The sequence below is a fragment of the Myotis myotis genome, unplaced genomic scaffold (assembly GCF_014108235.1).
Source record: "Myotis myotis isolate mMyoMyo1 unplaced genomic scaffold, mMyoMyo1.p scaffold_m19_p_13, whole genome shotgun sequence".
NCBI lineage: Eukaryota > Metazoa > Chordata > Mammalia > Chiroptera > Vespertilionidae > Myotis > Myotis myotis.
The window spans coordinates 10,030,315-10,043,443 of NW_023416317.1; the positions used below are offsets into that span (position 1 = coordinate 10,030,315).

General features: G+C 53.7%; 1 protein-coding gene across 3 annotated transcripts in view; it reads right to left on the bottom strand.

Annotated features, from left to right (window-relative positions):
• PTPRG (protein tyrosine phosphatase receptor type G) overlaps positions 1-13,129 on the bottom strand; it is a 677,374-nt gene that overhangs the window by 92,664 nt on the left and 571,581 nt on the right. The gene's annotated exons all lie outside the window — the stretch shown is intronic.

Below are 13,129 nucleotides of genomic sequence, written 5' to 3' on the forward strand. Positions count from 1 at the left end.
CAAATGTGGTGGCACTGGGAGGCGGGGCTTTGTAAAGCAATTAGGTCAGGAGGGTGGAGCCCTCATGCGTGGGATTGTGTCCTTATGAAGAGGTCCCAGCAAGCTCCCGCCCTCCTCGGGGAGGACACAGTGAGGACACAGCACTATGCACCGGGAGGTGGGCCCTCACCGGACAGGGCACCTGCGGGGCCTGATCTTGGACTTCCCAGCCTCCAGGAGCCTGAGAAACAAATTTCTATTGTTTGTAAGCCACCCAGCCCATAGGAGTTTGCTACAGCAACCTGAGCGAAGACAAAACCCTAGAACCATGACCATGCCTAAGAACATAAACAGCAATTCAACAGTACTATCTGATGCACAGCCCATGTTCAAACTTCCCCCATCGGCTCCAAAAGACTGTTTATGGCCATGTCCCCCTTACCAGAGTTGCATTTCATTATACAAGGCTTTAGTCTCTTTTTAAAAATTTATTTATTTACTGTTTTATCCTCATCTGAGGACATTTTCATTGACTTTTTAGAGAGAGAGGAAGGGGGAGAGAGAGAGAGAGAGAGAGAGAGAGAGAGAGAGAGAGAGAGAGAGAGAGAGAAACATCTATGTGAGAGAGAAACATTGATAGGTTGCCTGGACTGAACCTACAACCTAGGTATATGCTCTGACCAGGAGTCAAACCCGCAAGCTTCCGGTGTACGGGACGATGCTCCGACCCACTGAGCCACCGGCCAGGCAGCTTTAGCCTCTTTTAATCTAGCATAGTCACCTGATCTTCTTCCCTTGATGACTTTTTTGTAGAAACCAGGCCATTGGCCCTGTGGGGTACCCCAACCAACTAAAATTGTAGATCAAACACCACTGTAAGCAGATCAGAGGAAATAAATTTAAAATGAGACATTAAATAAGTTTAAAGCAAAGGCGCGCACGTGTGCACACACACACACAAACACACACACACACACACACACACACAGGCTGGCCCAGCAGGGCCTCATGGAATAATTCCCTGACATGGGCATAGGGAAAGCCAGGCTCACTCTCCTTCATCTTCCTTGTGGGGCAGGTTTGAAGGGACACGGGTTCTATGTCCACCTACCAAAGGGCTGAGCTATCAAGTCAGCCTTTAATAGCGACGTTTTAGTTCCAAGTGTGCGCTTTCCCAACCCCTGGGGTTCCTGCCACCACTGGGCACGGAGTCGGGGCTGGGTCTCTCAACCTTGGGACTATTGATATTTGGGCCAGATACTGTTTGCTCTTGGGGGGCTGACACTGTAGGGTGTTTAGCAGCATCCTTGGCCTCCACTCATTAGATGCCTTTAGCACTCCCCCCCCAATTATAACAATCAATAATGCCCCCGGTAATGCCAAATGGCCCCGGGACAGGGGGTGGGCAATTACCCCCGGCTGAGAACCAGCGGTCTAAATGGGGAGATGGGGGTTCCCCAAAGGATCCCACCCGTGGAGCTGATATTCCTGCCTGGATGGGAGGAGAGGCACTCAGTGCTGTCCAAGCCCAGCATGGAGGCCTGGACCCAGCTATGGGCCTGGGGAAGACTGCGGAGGGTACCCTGGGAGCCGAGTCAGAGGGAGAGAGGAGGGCAGGCCCAGGGACCACGGGAGGGAGGGGCCTGGGGGCTGAGGGAAGCCAGGCCGGGGCCAAGGCTCAGAGAAAGAGGCGGGAGGAAACCGGGCAGCTCAGTAGGAGCCGCAGAGGCCTGGCTGAAACATCTGGTCTTCATCCTAAGAGCACCCAGAAGCCCCGGGAAAGACGTGAACAGAAAAGGACACAGGCGGGTTTGCACTTTGCAGAGATCCCTCGAGCTTCAGCTGAGCCGGAACCTGGGGGACTGGAGTGAGGAGGGAGCCGGGGAGCAGGTGCTGCCCGGCTGCTCGCTGCTGGAGACCAGGGAGGGGGGACGAAGAACTGCGGTTCTAGAGCGAACGGTTAGAGTGAGGACGGCACTGGGGCGGGAGGGGTGGTTGAGGGGAGGAGGTAAGCCAGGGGACATGACGTGGCTGTGGTGTCTCCCAGGAGCCCACCATAGCCAGCTTCCCCAAGAACCCCGAGCCCCAGGCCGCCCCAGGGAGCAGGACGGTGTCCCCGCCGGAGGCACCTGCCCTGCTGTGAGGAGCTGGCCGCTGGAGAAAAGAGGACATCGGTTCTGACAGGGAGGCATCCGCTCGCTCTTCAACTGCCAAATCACGCTGCAGCCGAGAGCTCTGCTTTGTGGCTGCGACAGGAGGAAGGATAAATTAATGAGGCATCCCCACTGCCCCAGAGAACCCTGGGGGCATCGCGCCGCCTGCCACACAAATGCCACCAGAGCAGGGACATCAAACAAAGAGTGTGAGCGAGGGCTCCACAGAGACGAGGCTGAGTGGCAGCGCGGACACTAGGTGGCACTCACATACCGTTCAAGTACCCCAACCTTCAAGTTTCTCAGGAAGGCAGAGCCGGGGAAAGTCAGGAAAAGACCTGCACATGCCAATAATGAACCAAGATTGATAGACTGGGATCTCCAGTTCTTTGCAGTGACGACCATGTCAGACTCCCTGACTTCTGCATCTTCTCTCAGCTCCTGCCATAGTCCCATTCACCCCCTTATGCTGGCCGGCAGTGGGCTGCATGGGATGCACGTAGCTCTCATGGTTACATCATCACCACATAAATAATTCTGTCACCCACACGCAGATGCAACCTCTGTTATGTATTCTTTAAAATTAAAATAGCTGGGTTCTCTTTGCTGATTAAGATGATTCATGTTAATGTTTTTAAAAAGAAACCCAAGTAGTACAAAAAAAGTAAGAGGAAAGTTTTTTTGTTTTTTTAAAAAAATCACCCCAAATTCCAGTGCCCAGAGAGGAGTATCCTTAGCTAGCTGGGGAGTCGGCGCCCAGGTATCTCTTCCTACCCGCGGAAAAGCAGACACACGATCTGATGTAAAGGGGGATGATGCATTACAGCATCGCAGCTGGGGTTTTACTGCTGCTGTGGGCTCTGCTCAGTAAGTCATGCAGATGCCTCCTGGTCGGCGAATGGAGCCTGGTATCCCTGCTTGGAATGAAGAGACAGAACCCCACCGCCTCAATGTACCAGAAAGTACTGCACTGAGCCCACGACGGAGGCACGTCTGTTCTCCCTCTGACGGGACCACCCACCAGGGCAGGACTTCCGTTCCCCATTGGCCTCCAGGCCACTTCTGAGCTGCGGGGCCGGGGGTCTGCAGATGGGGGAGTGGCATCCAGGTGTATGGGGCGGGCAGGTGGAACAGACATTTCCCTTCTGCTGTCTGTCTCCCTCCACCACCTCGCTGAGGGGGAGGAGTCTGTGGCCAAACCCGGAGGGGGCATTTGCAGAGCACCCGGAGGACTCAGAGCAGGACTGGCCAAGTTGTTCTCCCAAGAGCTGGCAGTAAATATTTTCGTTTTGCGGGCCATACAGTCTCCGTACATCACAAATACGCAACTGTGCCTTCGAAGCACAGACAGCCCAGGCGGCATGCATGGGGACGAGTGTGGCTGTGCACCAATCAAACTTCTCTCATGGACGCTGCATGTCAATTTCACATGTTATTAAGTCTTCCACTGCCTGTGATTTTTCAACCGTTTAAAACATAAAAACCATTCCCAGCTTATGGCTGTACAAACGGTGGTGGTGGGTGAGTCTGGGTTTGCTGATCCCAGGCCTCGAAGGTACAGGGAGGCCACACCTTTGCTGACACGTGTGTCCTCAGCACTGACCTCTGTCCCCGGCACACCTGGCAGCCTCTCTAAACACATCCCCCTGCGAGGTGCTCCCCTCCTCGGGCTGCTTCCATTCCCACTGGTGTCTGCCTGCTTCCCACAGCCCTCGGACGATGCCCACGCCAGCCCTGAGAAGTTCTGCCTTCATTCTGAAGCACCTTTGACTGTGAACCTAGACTTGCCTGAATAGTGAAGAGGCTTCTAGCAGAGCCCAGGGTCCTCTGGCTCTAAAGCAACGTCCAGGGTATTTTCTCAGTGGATCCGCAAGTGCATGGGAGGTGCCCCATCCCATCCCATCCCATCCCACCCCACCCCACCCCACCCCTCTTCATTTGGGGCGTTAGATACACCACTGTGATTCGTGGTGTGAAGTCGGTGTAATTTCCAAGTGCCTTAAACTATTGAGCTGAAGGTCCTCCCAGGCACCCTGCCTCCTCCTTTTCTCTCCGGAGGCAACAGGCCAATTATTGGTCAAGTGTCCGAGAGGTAGATAGCACAGCTCAAACACAGCCGCGTGGTGCCACTATTCCACCACGCTTGTCAGCAGAATGAAACTGGGGGTGGGAGTGGGGTCGGGTGCGAGATCATACACCCCAAGGGTGTTGTCCGGCCAGCCTGGCCTGAGCCAGGGGAGGGGACCGGGCAGGGAGAGAGCTGGCACTGTCCCTTCTCAGGCAGAGGGGACCGTTCCAATGGAACAGCGCCTCAGCCCCCCCCTCTCCAGCCCAGCTCAAATGCCTGTGTTTCCTTTCTCGCCCCAGCTCAGCTCGAACCTTGAATATGGAGCCGGTTAGGGGAAACTTCCAAAGAAATGGCCTCGGGGAAGGACTTCCCTTTTGAAGGGCTGTATCAAAGAGGGCTCCGTGAACACGAAATCCCCCCAGCCGACCAGGCAGAACTGCAAACCTGGAACCTGGTCCCCTCCCTCCCGTCCTGCCCAAGGTCTCCGGAGAGGGAGTGTGCAGGGCCAGGTGCCAGAACCAGAGGGAGGGGATCGCAGTGGGACCCGCTCCAGCATCCGGGGGAGTTACAGCTCCCAACAGGATCTGGCTGGAGCTGCCAGCTGCCTAGGACACCGGTGGGCCGGCCGGGGGTTCCTCTCAGGTGATCCAGGAGGCACTTCAGTTACTCTCCCCACTCAAGATGAGTGAGAGCACCGGGGTCTCAGGCTGGCCAAGGACCCAGTGGGGAGGAGGGTTCAGAGCGGGGACCCCATCTGCCACATCCCACACCGGAGGGTCGTGCGCATTCCAGCCTCAGACACCTCCCACATCTGCCTTCCTATCTGCAGGTAGGAATCAAGCTGTCAGGAGGGTTAGTCAAAGTGCTTAAAGAACGAAAACGGCCCCACGAAGGGCTATGCGCCTATTGTAGCCTCAGGTCCACGGCTGCTTCTGCGGGTTAACAATCCTTCGCACAAAAAAAGCTTCCTTTCCTTTCCTCCTCTCTGTCTTCCCAGCTTCTGTTCTCAGTGACAGATCAGAGTCCAGGGTCTGCAATTTCCAGCCTTCACCTCTTCCAAGGCCCCACTCTAACACCCGCTGCTGCCCAATCACCATCCTCCCCCATCAGAAATGCACATTAAGTTCCAGGTCCCTCAAGCTCTCACAGGGATGCTGGAAATATACGTAGTGTGCAGGCTGACCACGCCCAAGGCCTTCCCTCGGTGCCAGTCTGTGCTGACACAGCAATAGTACCAAGTCCAAGCCTGGCTCCGGGCTGAGTTATCGCATTTCACCAATTATGTCATCAAGTCCTCACTGTAATTCAGTGGGGCTGCTGGCTCCATCATCACGTCTGCTCACATCTGTTTTAGAGACCGAGATCCAAGGGGTCATTCATCCTCGTATTCACTCGGGCGTCAGACTACTTCAGTTCTGGAAGTACCAGCTACGTGGTCTTGGATAAATGAGTGATGTGCCCAAGCACCTGCTGGCTGACGTGTACGAAGTGTGGTCTAAGGAGTAGCTATTGTTAAACAGTTATTGAGCACCTGCTATATGCCAGGACCCTGCCCAGGAACTAGCCACAAAGGTGAACACAAGTTGACATGGCTCTTGACCTCCCGGAGATTACGGCCCATAGGGGGAAACGCACCCACCACTTAAGCCCCACCAATCAGTTCTGTATCTATAAACGTGTTTGTTTTTAGATTCCACATATAAGAGAACTAGTATAGTATGGATCTTTCTCGTCTAATTTATTTCACTTAGCACAATACCCTCTGGTCCATCCATGTTGTTGCACGATTTCATTCTTTTTTCATGGCTGAATAACAGGCTACTGTATATATGCCACAATTTCTTTATCCTTCCATCCATCTATGGACACTTAGGTTGTTTCCATGCCTTGCTAATTTTGACTAATTCTGCAGTGAACACTGGAGTGCAGCTATCTTTCATTGTCAGGATTTTCGTTTCCTTCTTATAAGCACCCAGAAGTGGGATTGCTGGATCACATGGTAGTTCTACTTTTACTTTTTTGAGGAACCTCCATACTGTTTTCCACAGAGGCTGCATCAATTTGCATTGCCACCTGCAACCTTGCCAGCACTTGTTATTTCTTGTCTCTTTTTTATTTTTATTGATTTCAGAGAGGGAGAAGGAAAGGGAGAGATAGAAACATCAATGATGAGAATCATTGATCGGCTGCCTCTGGCACACCCCCTCCTGGGGATTGGGCCGGCAACCCAGGAATGTGCCCTTGACCGGAATTGAACTGGAGGACCTTTTAGTCCAAAGGAAACCCCTCTACCCACTGAGCAAACCAGCTAGGGCTATTTCTTGTCTTTCTGATGATAGCCACTCTAACAGGCCTGAGGTGATAGCTCATTGTCCTTGCAATTTGCATTTCCTGATGATTAATGATGCTGAGTATCTTCTTTTCATGTACCTGTTGGCTATTTGCATGTCTTCTCTTATTCTAATACTAGAGGCCCAGTGCACAAAATTCATGCACTTGTGGAGTGGGGGTGTGATCTCTCAGACCAGCCTGTGCCCTCTTGCAGTCCAGGAGCTCTTGGGGGATGACTGACTGACAACATCCAAGGGGAGCAGGCCTAAGCTGTCAGTCAGACATCCTTAGTGCTGCTGCGGAGGTGGGAGAGGTTCCCGCCACCCCCGCTGCACTTGCTAGCCGTGAGCCCAGCTTCTGGCTGAGCGGCGCTCCCCCTGTGAGAGCGCACTGACTACCAGGGGAAAGTTCCTGCCTTAAGCGTCTGCCTCCTGGTGGTCAGTGCACATCATAGCGACTGGTCATTCCGCTGTTCGGTTGATTTGCACATTAGCCTTTTATTATATAGGATTTGGTCTTTGTCCCCAGTCCCTGACAAAGGGCTCCTAAACTCCTTGTAAATTCCTAGTCATCAGAGCACTAGCAGCATCTTTTGTTCCATGGAGGTGACTGTGTGGGCTTGGGTACCTTCTGGATTAAGGCTGGTCACTGGAAAAACCAAGCCATGATTAGAACAGAGAGGGCAGGGGGTCTGGAAATAGACTTAATAATTGATATGCCTATGTGACAAAGCCTCTATAATAATCCCCAAAGTATGGGGTTCAGGGAGCTTCCAATCTGGCTGTTCATCTGTTTCCTTAATCACATCCTTTAATCAACTGGTGATCGCGGTTCCCTGAGTTCTGTGAGCCACTCTAACAAATTAATAGAACCCAAAGAGGAACTTGTGGGAACCTCTGATGTGTACCCAAGTCAGACAGAAGTTGTGGGTAACCTGGGGATCTGTTACTTGAGAATGGCATCTGACGTGGGTGGGAGGAGTCTGTGGGACTGAGGCCTCAACCTGTGGGATCTGACACTATCTCCAGGTAAATGGTGTCAGAACTGAGTTAAACTGTAGGACACCCAGCTGGTGTCACAGAGAATTGCTGGTCACATGTGGTGACCAGAAGTGTTAGAAGTGAAGTGTGCTGTGTGAAAGTGAAGAAGAAAGACAGGAGGTGGACAGGGTGCTATTTCCCTTCTCAGGAGGAAGAACATTTCCTACTTCACTTGTGGAGTTTCCTCTACGCCACCAACGGCACCCGCTCCATTCCACAAACAAGCCCTGGTGTGCAATTCTGCTTCCCAGCCAACGACGGAGTATTCGATCTCTGTGTAGCAACTGTCATGGAAGATAGCAAGTCTGAAAACTTCCTTATCCCGCCAGGGCACCATGCACTGTGTCTGCTGTGCATGTAACAGAGCCACACGCTCAATCCCACAGCAGCAGCCTGGGGGGGGGGGGGCAGAGGGGGACACGTGGCTCTGACTCTCCCCATGATACTATTCCTGACCTCTCCCACCGCCTTAAAGTCTTCTTTCCTACGCCACCTCCCTCTTCCTCTGCGAGCTAATGGCCATGGGAGGTGTCCATGTCCTGTGCAGGAAAACGCATTGTTCAGCTTGGCGCTAAGGGAGGTGGCAAAGTTCAGAATGGTGCGTCGTCCCGGCCCCACTTGATGACAACTGCCTCTGGAACCCTGGGTGGAGGGCTGGGTCCCATGTACCCGGGGGCCCTTCCCTCCTTCAACCTGAAGCTGCTGTGATTTCCTGCCGAAAGGGCCACGTAGACGTCTCCCTCTCTCACCAAACACAGCATCCTTGCCACGTGACACCTTTTAACTTCCAAGGCTTCCCACTGCCTTGAGGTAGTCTGAGCCTAGAGTCTGTACCAGAGGCCGGTGCAGGCCGGGTGGGCACATGCCAGTACCCTGCACTGGAGCTGGGCTTCCTCTAGCTGAGTCTCCCACTCGCCACCACTGAGAATCGTTACGGCCTGTTTATCCTGAAGAAACACCGGGTCACTTAGAGGCCCGCAGCTGCCCGCAGGAACTGGAGCCTGTCACCCACACCCCACCCAGATCTAGGGCCCCAGGAGCTGTCTGTCAGCAACCCCAATGGCCATGGCCATGGCGAGCGACCATCAGTGACCCACACGGACAGCTTGGCCAGGCTTCATTAAATCACTGACTCTACGTGATTATGAGACAGAGGCCAGGGTGCCCTCGTCTGTTTCTTATTTGGCCCTAAAATAACTTTTCTCTTAGAATTAGGTATCACCGAGGCCTGCTACCTAATATATTTAAAAGGAGTGTCCTGGGTCTTGCCTGACATTCGACTAATAAGCTTTGGCACCTGCCTCGTTAACAGTTCTGGCTCAGGGAGGCCGCAGGATGAGCCTGATTGTTGGGATGCCAGCCGGGGCCTGACCCCTAGATGTGGCACCTGCCCCAACTGGCCTGTGGTAAGGATGCCCTCAATGTTATGGCTCCAGCGTCTCCCTCACCTGGGAACTGGTGTCAAGTGGCTCCGCTTGGGAATGGTGAAGAGGACCCAGAGGAAAATGGAGCATGGGGGGCGTGGGGGGGGAGGGGGGGTTGGCACTAGCATGGACAGACCAAGCTCTGTGCAGGCAGTGCCCCTCATGGGGAATCACATGTGCAGCACCTGGGCGGGACCGGCCACTCACCCTCTGGAATCAGGGTCCCTCTGCTCCGAGGAGCTGGGCTCTGGCTGGCTGGTGAGTGCCCAGTTCTCAGTGGTTACTACTTTCTTCTCTGAACAGGGTCTGTCTTCCTCCCTCTCCCGGGAAGCCTCTGCAGGTGCCAGCTCAGGGGCATGGGAACTGCAGGCACCGTGCGCTTGATAAATAACACCTGTTGGTACTTAGTGTCAGACAGACAGACAGCGCTTTCGGAACAGGGGCATAGATTTTAAACAGAACAGCCAAGACACTCGTTTTGGTCCACGCCGGTGCTTGGGAATCACACACCAGTCCGGAGAGGGCCCCAGACTGATGTGGCAACCATGACAACCACCAGCTGTGCTGAGAGGGCTCCATGGGGGCTTCCAATGTACAGTCTTTAAATCTCAGGCCTCAGGGCAGATGAGGTGAGACCGTTTCTTTTTTTTTTTTTTATCCTCACCGGAGGATATGTTCATTGATTTTCAGAGGGAGAGGAAGAGAGAGAGAGAGAGAAATATCGATGTGAGAGAGAAACATGGGTCAGCTGCCTCCCGTATGTGCTCTGACAGGGATCGAATCCCAGGGGTGTTTGGGACGATGCTCCAACCAACAGAGCCACCGGCCAGGGAGAGACTTTCTTGTGACAGGAGAGAGCCAGGGTTCTGTCCAAGTTACTGTCCCTGAAGAAAAACCACCGTAACCAGCGAGTGCCTGTGGAGAGAGCGGGAGAGTGGGGAAGACAGGCTTGTCTCCGTGGGGATCCTCCTGTGATCCAAGGAGACGCACACACACGCCTCCGGCCTCATGCTCCCTGGTTAGCGAGACAGGGGAAGTGAGTCACTCTGGGAAAGAGTGCTGGTGGCCTTGGTTAGTTTCCAGACGTTGTCTGTGAGCACCACAGCGCCCACACAAAGCCCACGCTAAGGAAGATTTTTCTAGAGCAAAGAAAAGCTGAAGCCAGAGGAGGGTGGCCAAGTCGGCCTTGAAGATCACACTGCCACACCTGCCTGGAGGCGGAGGCTTAAGTAATTAGGTAATATTTACAGTGTGAAGACGGCAGACGCCCTCGGCGCCTGTTACAGGTATCAGCTCCCCAGCTCCCCAGCCAGGAGCAGGGCTGCCGGGCAGCGTCGGCCACGGTGCCTGCACCTCCACATGCCTCATTCTCACTGTGAGGTGGGCAGGGCGGCTGCTCCTGGGAAGGACAGGAAAGCCCTCTCTCCAGGGTGTCTGAGATGAACGCTCCCATCCAGTGGCTTATGGTAAGATGAAGATGGCTTCCCCAATCCTAGGAGCCTTTCCGATTCCGGGAAGTGACGTGGAATCCTCCTCCAAACGCCTGGCCAGCCTTTTCCCACGGGAGCACGCAGCCCCGTGAGATCCCATGCCCCACTCTGTCTCCTCTTGTGAAAGGAATCTTTTTACTCCTGGCCACGTGGCCTGTGTGGGTTAGCTCGGTCCATCTGTCCTTCCCTCCTCACCTTCCGTCCACACCTCCCTCCCTCCTCCATTCATCCTTCCATCCATCCATCCAGTATTTACTGAGAAGCTAACAGTGAACACTACTCGCTCCAACAACAAAAAAGACAAAAAGACAGTCTCATGGAGCTTATGTGGGAATGGGAGAACTAAATATTAGGGGAAAAAATCACACAGATGTATGGACATGAGGCTGAAAGAGAACGTACTGGTGTTTAGACACAAGGGGCTGGGCCGAGGCCGCCAGGAAGCCTCCCTGGGGACGGGACCCGGGACCTGCGCTATGGAGGCTGAGAGGGGCTGCTTAGGCACAGAGGTGGGCAGGGCCTTCCAGGCAGGAGGAACAGCTGGTGGACTGAAGGGTTGGATGCCAAGGGAAGTGAACTGCAAGATGGGGCTGGGGAGGGAGGCAGGGTGTGGAGGCCACACCGATGACTGTGGATTTCACTGGAAAGGTTTTAGCGATTTCCAACAACCTGGCTGTGCACTTCCACCAGGAAGAGAGCATGGTCCCCTGTTCTGAAGGTGACTCTCCAGTGATCACGTCACATGAAGCAGGTTGTTCTGAAACATACAAAGAAGCCACTGCTGACCTACAAACAGGAAAGTACAATTAGCCCTCGCTGGTGTTGGCTCAGTGGTTTGAGCATCAGCCCTTGGACTGAAGGCTGTGATTCTAGTCAAGGGCACGTGCCTCGATTATGGGTTCGATCCCTGGCCCTGGTTGGGGCGTGTGCGGGAGGCAACCAACAGACGTTGTCTCTCTCACACTGATGTTTCTCTGTGTGTGTGTGTGTGTGTGTGTGTGTGTGTCTTTCCCCCTCCCGTCCAATCTCTTTGAAAATCAATGGGAAAAATACCCTTGAGTGAGGATTAATACCAACAAAAAAGAAAGCACAATTATTTGCAGAGTACTTCCCATGTCCCAGGCTCTGCCATTGATGTTCCCTGCACTGATTCACTTAAAGGGCCACAAGCCAAGGAGGGACTGTAATTATGATCTTCATTTACAGACAAGGAAACCAAGACTTAGACATTAACTAGGGCAAAGATTTAAAAGTTAATGGTTGGCCCGGAATTTCAGTCCAGGTGTGCTTAACTACAAAATCTATATTCTTACCCAGTGCCTCATATTGTCTCATTATTCATTCACTCATTCCCTTATTCATTCAATGAACAATGACTGTTCGCCACTATGCCCTAGGCACTGTGTGAGGCCCTGCTGATTCATGGATGCACAAGGTCTTCAGCCGAGAAGGCCCCATGGCCCAGCTAGAGGGTGCACCGGCCCTTCCAGGGACCAAGCCTATGATCAAGGCCTCAGCAGCCTGTGCCCTGAGCACCCAGCATCACCTGCCAAAAGCACGCCAAGCAAACAAAGGCTGGTTCCTTGTGAAAAGCTACCCCCGGTCTTCAGGAAGAGCACCCTATCCCCACAGCGCATCCAGCTGTAAAGCTCCTTCGTTCGGGAGCCTGCAAACTGTGTTCGAGCCGCCTGCTGGCAGCTGGAACGGAGAGGCCTCCGCCGTGGGTTCATCGGAGCCTGGCAGTCCTTGGAAACTGAGCGGACGCTGCCTTCGCACAGAAGAGGGTCTGGGCTCACAGCGCAGCTCTGCCACTTCCTGGCGAAAGGCTCTGGACAATCACCTGCTCTCTCTGAGTCCCAGTCCCCTCATCTATTAAAGAGAAACAACAACACCGCGTTTCTCTCTTTGCACCCCCGCAACCTTCCCTCCAAACTGTTAGAAACCTCAGAGGCTCTAGTCCAAAATCCATCCCTAAGGATCACTTCTACCTTCGCCAGGATCGCCGGCATCCAACCGCTGGCATCCTGCCCGGAATATTTCTATCAGCCTCCCGTGGTCTCGCAGACTCCACCCCAGGTCCTCTGCAAACACTCCTCACATCACAGAGTGAGGGCTCACACACCTTTCAGCTCTTTCGATGGCTCTGCTTTGGCCCCTTCCGCGGCCTCCCACTGCTGTAAGAATACAACCTTAGATCCTTAGCAAGAAAAGTCTTTCCCGCCCTTCACACTCGCTTGCCCACCTCTCCATGCTGCCTCCCAGGCCCCAGGGCCTTTGCAAATGACCTCTCCCTCTAAGAACTTTGCCGGGCTGGCTCCCTGGCACCACTTGTCCTGTCCAGGGCAGGTCCCTAGATCCCTTTCCCACTGCCCCCCACTCCTATCACTTAGTCACCACCTGATGCAATCTCACAACAACACAAAGTTCTTCCATTGGTTGACATGTGCCAATTGATTTCTTTCTCGCCACTAAACTGTCCTTCCGAGATGAGGAACTCCTCTCCCTCGTGTCTAGTGCCATAGTAGATGCTCAACAAATATTTGATAAATGGAAGGTGAGTTCTGCCCTGGCCAGGTGTCATCCAGTTCACCAAAAGGCTGCAGGTTTAATTCCCGGTCAGGGCACAAAACTAGGTTGTGGGTTC